This window comes from Phyllostomus hastatus, unplaced genomic scaffold, assembly GCF_019186645.2.
Source record: "Phyllostomus hastatus isolate PE091 unplaced genomic scaffold, TTU_PhHast_1.1 phas_scaffold_21, whole genome shotgun sequence".
Lineage (NCBI taxonomy): Eukaryota > Metazoa > Chordata > Mammalia > Chiroptera > Phyllostomidae > Phyllostomus > Phyllostomus hastatus.
Genome location: NW_025334017.1, coordinates 33,597,218 through 33,603,528, shown reverse-complemented (window position 1 = coordinate 33,603,528; position 6,311 = coordinate 33,597,218). Strand labels below are relative to the sequence as shown.

General features: G+C 39.9%; 1 pseudogene; it reads right to left on the bottom strand.

Moving 5' to 3' along the window:
- Window positions 1-3,018: 3,018 nt before the first annotated feature.
- LOC123832998 lies at window positions 3,019-3,455 on the bottom strand (annotated as a pseudogene).
- Window positions 3,456-6,311: the final 2,856 nt, after the last annotated feature.

Here is a 6,311-nt window from a genome sequence, read left to right as displayed (position 1 = left end):
ATCAATTATTGATTTTTTTCTTCCCAGATCTTACCACTTATGAGCAAATGCCAGGAAAAATGCGTAATCACTGAACTCAATTTCTTTTCATTAATTTTGATTTTGAGAGTATATTGGCAACTCTGTCTAAATAAAGGGGAGATGAAAATATATTATGCAATGTATTCAACATATTAAAAAGCGATTAATGAAGGGTCTGTTATTGAAGTCTTGGGGGGAAGAACTAATGGATGAACTGAGAACAACTGGGAACTTCACTAACTGTGGTTTCATAATTCAAGCACTGGCCTGGATCTTCTCTGAGGGATGTTAGTGGGTTGATTGATATAGAATAAGTTATTGGATTAGGATTGCTCCAAGTGGCACTTGACTACACTATTTATGAACATTATCATCATTACAACTGTTTTAAATTTACAATTATGTTAGCATCAGTCACTGCTTTTTTTCATATGCAATGATTTGAACTCCTGATAGATTTTGATCGTCTCTATAACACACAATTTAACAGTCTCTTCTGTAGATCCAGAAATCCTGTTTTCCCTTTTTAGTGTCTCTACAAAATGAAATGATCTTCTGAGATAATAATTGGAATAATGCAATCTTCCCAGCTTGTATGTTGGCTCCACATTAATGTCAAGATTGGATAACTTGCTGTTTTCTTCATCTACATAAATGAGTACAATTCCCTGGTGAAGCCTTACTTTCATTGATATTTTAACTGTTGGTGTTTTGTGTGTGGGGGGGCAGATAGGAATGGAGAGAGCAAGGTGTCAATATGTAATACAGCTATCTTGCTCTTCCAGTTGGAGAGCTGGATCCAGGAGTAAGATAGATGGAGATTAATGGATTGTGTCAGCTCTATCACTGATAAAGGAAATTGGAGCATGTGACATTCATACTCTGGCTGAGGGAATTTGCTAACACTTCAGCCCTGAATAGATGGACTGCAAAGTAATCCGCTGTTCCGGATATACTCCACTGTCCCAGCAGTCTCTGACATAGCAGGAAAAATGCAAGCCCTTCCCCAGGTGGGAGGCCCTTACATTTGGTCAGGAAGGAAATTACAAAGAGAGAAGACAGAAGAGAACTGACAGGTGTGGTAGTTCTAGACCAAGGGCTACTAATGACCATCAGTTACTTCACCTTCATAGCCTCTGTTTCCTTATCTGCAAAACTACCTGCTCATCCTATCCGATTAATATAAAAGTTCAGTAAGATAATACAGATGAAAGTGCTTTATGAAAATATGTTATTATTAAATGTGTTTCCAGCAGCCAATTATTGCTAAATGACAACAGTCTGCTTGGAGAATATAATAATAATGTAAATAATAACAGCTGCCCTTTATATATGCGTTTATATATTAGACCATTGTACTAGTGGCTTTATGTGGATTCTTGCCATATCCTGTTAATAAACATTCTCCGTGATGACTTTTCCTATTTTCTGTACCAATTCTCCATAAGAATTATAAAAGAAAGTTATCCTTATCCTGTTCACAACATGACAGAACAGCTTATTTTCCTCTTACATAAATGTTTCCACTTTAACTCTTCACAAGACTTTGCAAGACATTGCTGGTTTTGCGTTTTAGAAAAGGAAATATAATAACCCTAGCTGTGCCACGCAAAACAAAAGGGGAACAGAGTCTTACTTTATGTCATCACTAAGGCTTCCATGGAAAACAAAAGTGGCAGTAAAGGGTGGAAGAAGTGGGCTCAGGGAGTGAGCAGGCTGAAGGAGAAAAGTTACATCCCAGGTGCTCATTTACGCTCAGTAAAAGCAAAGAAACCCTTCTCCTCCCATCTGCCTCCTTTGCTGTTTCTTTTTCTCTTTCCCCCTCTTCTCCATTGAAAGTGCATGGGTGATGGTTTGTTTTGGTGCAATGAAGGCAAGAAGAAGCGCTGAACCTGGCACCATACCTGGCTCCACTGTTCTCACTATCCATTTTCTCTGCCTCCCTTTTCCCCTCCACCCCCTGCACCCTGCTGTCTTCCTAGACCCGGGTCCCAGGTTACACTGCATGGAAGGGCAGGATGACCTCGTCCTTCTTCTTCACTGTACTTGGGAGACTTCACAACAGTAGATACAATCCACTCTGTCTTCGCCCCATTAAGAGGTCTCTATGGATTAATTCCCAAGAGATCGAATTCGTTATTTTACTGTGGCAAAGTGAAATTAGTGTAAAGTAACAAGGAGCCAGATTAATGTGACCTCAGGAAATAATCCATAAGAAACATATGAAGCCTTTAGCAGGCTGTAAATTGAATTTTAGACAGTGTGAGGGGAGGGGGGAAAATCCTGTTAACAACAATCAGTTTGTAATGAATAGAGCTCATATTTTAGCACTTGGAAACAGAAGAAAACGCCAGAGTAAATAACTCTGAGAACCCAATGGCATTATTTTCTAACTTGTAAATAATTGAAATTGTGATTATAATCCTAACCAAATTTTTCTTGCTTTATGGCTGCTGGGAGGGTATTGTTCATTAAGCACCACAGAAATCTAAATCAAAAGAACAAAGAAGAAGGAAAGAGAGGGCAGAAGAAAGAGTCGAAAAAGAAAAATCAGTTGTTCAGCTTAGTCTGTAGGCAGGAGAGTCGGTGGTCTTGGTCTCTTCATAACAGAGCAGTCAGGTTGCTGCAAAGCCTGAAAAGCAAATAAACATCTCATTAGGTCCATGCAGTATTTTGCGGGGATAAGGAAACTAACTCTGAAAGGAAAAATGGCTTGAGGGCTGGTAAGCTACCAATTTCCCTTCCTTCCTTCCTTCCTTCCTTCCTTCCTTCCAGCTAACAGATTTACAATTTTATTTTAACATTTCACAATACAAATGAAATTTTTTTTTGTCCCAGTACTCCCCTCCAAAACTATTCTTTTTGACAGGAAGAGTGAGAGGGTCTTCCTTGCTGTGCTGTAAGAAAACACCCAGAGTCACAGCACCACGATATCCTGGTATAACAAGTGACATAAAACTGATAGAAAGAGGCTCCCCTCTCTCCTTATCTGTCTGGTCAAGTTGGCCAAGTGGACACCATCATGGGACAGGCAGAAGGTCTCAACAGTGGAGGCCCAGGCATCATTGGCATGTGGCCTCCCATAGGTGGCCTCATTCCAGGAGCAGGTCCTGCTGGCATCATCCTAAGAGGAGGACGACCCCGCATATGGGGTGCTGGCATCATACTAGGGCGAAAAGGACCCAGAAGATGGGGGGAGGTGGAATCATTGCCCCTGCAGGAGAAGGAGCAGAGAATGAAGCAGGAGGTATCTTTCCTTGCTGAAGTGCTGTGGTTGTTCTGTCAGTCAGGCTCTGAACCTGCTTTCCCATCCATTTCTGATAGCAGTCTTTCACATTCTCTCTGTGTTTCCTGCCACTGCACTGTGTCTTTCTCACTGATGGAGAGTCATGAGTGAGGCATGTATCACAGCAGTCACAGCAACACTTGGGCATGTTGTTCTGCAGGCTGTTGGCCACTCGGTTCCTCCCGTTCCTCTCTCCCACCCTCCATCTCTTCCTTCCTTTCTTCCTCCCTCCTTTTTCTCTCCCCCTTCTTCCCTCCTCCTCCTCTTTCTTCAGCAGTGGCAGGAAGGAAGAAGCCACACACACTTTGTAGTCATACCCAGTAATCCTGTGTCATCAAGCTGATAAATAATTTCATGGATATTTTACAGAAATACAAAAAACAATTCTGGAGCTCATGTAGAACCACAGAAAACCTTGAACAGCGAAAATAATTTTTAGCAAGAACAAAGCTGAAGACATTACCCTTCATGATTTTAAACTATATTATAAAGCTATAGTTTTCAACACAGAATGGTACCAGCATAAAAACAAACATATAGACCAATGGGACAAAACAGCAAGCCCAAAATATGCCCACCCATAGACTATCAACTGATCTTCAACACAGATTGGAAGAATGAGGGAAAGACAGTCTCTTCAAAAAAATGATGTTAGAAAAACTGAATATCCACATGCAAAAAAAAAGAAATAGAATTAGATCTTTACCAAACACTGTAAACCAGAATCAACTGAAAATGGATTGGAGACTTGAATGTAAGGCCCAAAACTGTAAAACTCTGGGGAAAAAAGCTCCTTGACATTGGTCTTGGCAATAAATTTTCAGATATGACACCAACATAGGTAACAAAAGCAAAAATTAGCAAGTAGGATTACATTAACTAAAAAGTTCTTTGAAGCAAAGGAAACAAAATAAGAAGGCAACCTTTGGAATGAGAGGAAATATTTACAAACCATATATCAGATAAGGAGTTAATATCTAAAATACAGGGTGGGGCAAAAGTAGGTTTATGGTTCTTTGTATAGAAAATAATACAATAATGAATAAATGATAATATAAGAATAAATTCTGTGTTTCACATGCTCACAACTATAAACCTACTTTTCCCCCACCCTTTATATAAAGAACTGCTACCACTGAATAGCAAAAACAAACAAAAACAAATAAAAAATGAGCAAAGGACCTGAATAAACATTTTTCCAAAGAAGACATACGAATGGTTAACAGGTATAAGAAAATGTGCTCAATATCACTAGTTGGCAGGGAAATGTAAATCAAAACTCACAATGAGCTATCACCTCAGGCCTACTAGGATGGCCATTATTTAAAAAATAGCAAAAGGTTGTGAAGAAAGAGAACCTGCTACACTGTTGGTGGGAACCCTTCCACAAAGGCCAAGGATGAAGGGTGCACCTCTGGGCTCCCCGGAGCCTGGGTCACCTGCCCTAGGAGCTGTCAGGGCCACCTGACAATCCAACAAGGGTCTGGAGCCTGGCATAGGAGTCAGGGTTTCCGGAGTCTGAAGGGAAAAGCTCAGGCCCATCTCCCCAGCCCTACCTGCCTGGGTCGTGTTTTCAGATTAAATGAGGATTTGTACCTTCCTCAGATTATTACTTTAATGCAATTCTAATATAATCTTTCTTAAGGTGGAACTTCAGAAAAACGTCTGAAATTTCCTGGAACAATAAACAGGTAAGAGTAACTAGGCGATGTTGAAAAATAAGGATATGAGGCATATTTATTCTGAAAGTTAATAGAACATTATGAGACTTTAATAAATAGAGCAATATGGTATTTGGAAAGGTTGACAGAAAAATAGGTTATAATGGAAGATTCAGATCTGAACTATTCAATACAAGAAAACAATATGTGGTCAAAAGAGATAAGCCTAATGATAGGGTGATGGATAATTTAATGAACATATTATTTAGGGAGAATTGCTTTGCCACTTGAAAAAGAGTAAGTTGAGATTCTCGGCACTTATGGTATCATGTAACAAAGTTCCTAGAAAGAATATATGTGTGTGTGTGTGTGTACATATATATGGATTGACTCTCCAAAAAGATAAAACTTTGTTACAGTGGTCTTAGGAAACTAACTAACTATATGTGTGTGTGTATGTGTGTGTGTACACACATACACACACACATATGTATCTATGTATATATAAATTATTTTTAATGGTTGCTTTGGATATTAGTATTAAAGCTACTTAATATAATTTGATGAAGACGCTTCCGTGGCACCTTGCCTTAACAGGTTTTAAAACATTTTTATAAAGCAGAGATGATTAAAGCTAAAAGACCAATAGCTCATTAGGACAGAATGGGAAATTTAATATATAAAATTAATGGAGGATGTGGGCAAGCAACTTGGATCTTCTCCAGGAAGATGCAAGGACCTGCTTAGGCTTCCCCAGGACGTGGTGTCTGGGTTCCAAGAGCGAGCATCCTGAGAGAGCAAAGCCGGGCATGTGACACTTGCCTGACAGCCTCAGAAGCCACACAGTGTCACTTCTCATGTCCGCTATTGGTCAGGGTGGTCACAAAGACCTGCCTAGGTTCCAGGGGTTAGAACACAGACTTCACGTCTTGGTGGGAGAATGGCAACCTTCCAGGAAAACATGTGCAGTGGGAGATGCTGCTAATGTCACTGGAAAATGGCCTGCCACAATTTGGGACTTGGAAAATCCTCACCCTCTCTGTACATAAACTGTATTAGCTGTAATTGGTTTTGCTCCCCGGTTTCTTGGATGGGTTCTCACATTTGTGGCTCTTTGAACTCTTACTCTGCCCTCATCTCTATGTCCCTATGATTATCTTGGGGCAAAATTCCTGGCACTGGTGATAATTTTATTTTGTGAGGTCTTTGGGGAAAAAATGAACTTTGATTTCTGTCAGGGATGGAGTAATTGTAGAATTGGTCCCCAACATAACAACACAGACTCAAATGTAAGACACTAAGAGTACTGGGCACATGATAGTTTTATATGATATAAGATAGAG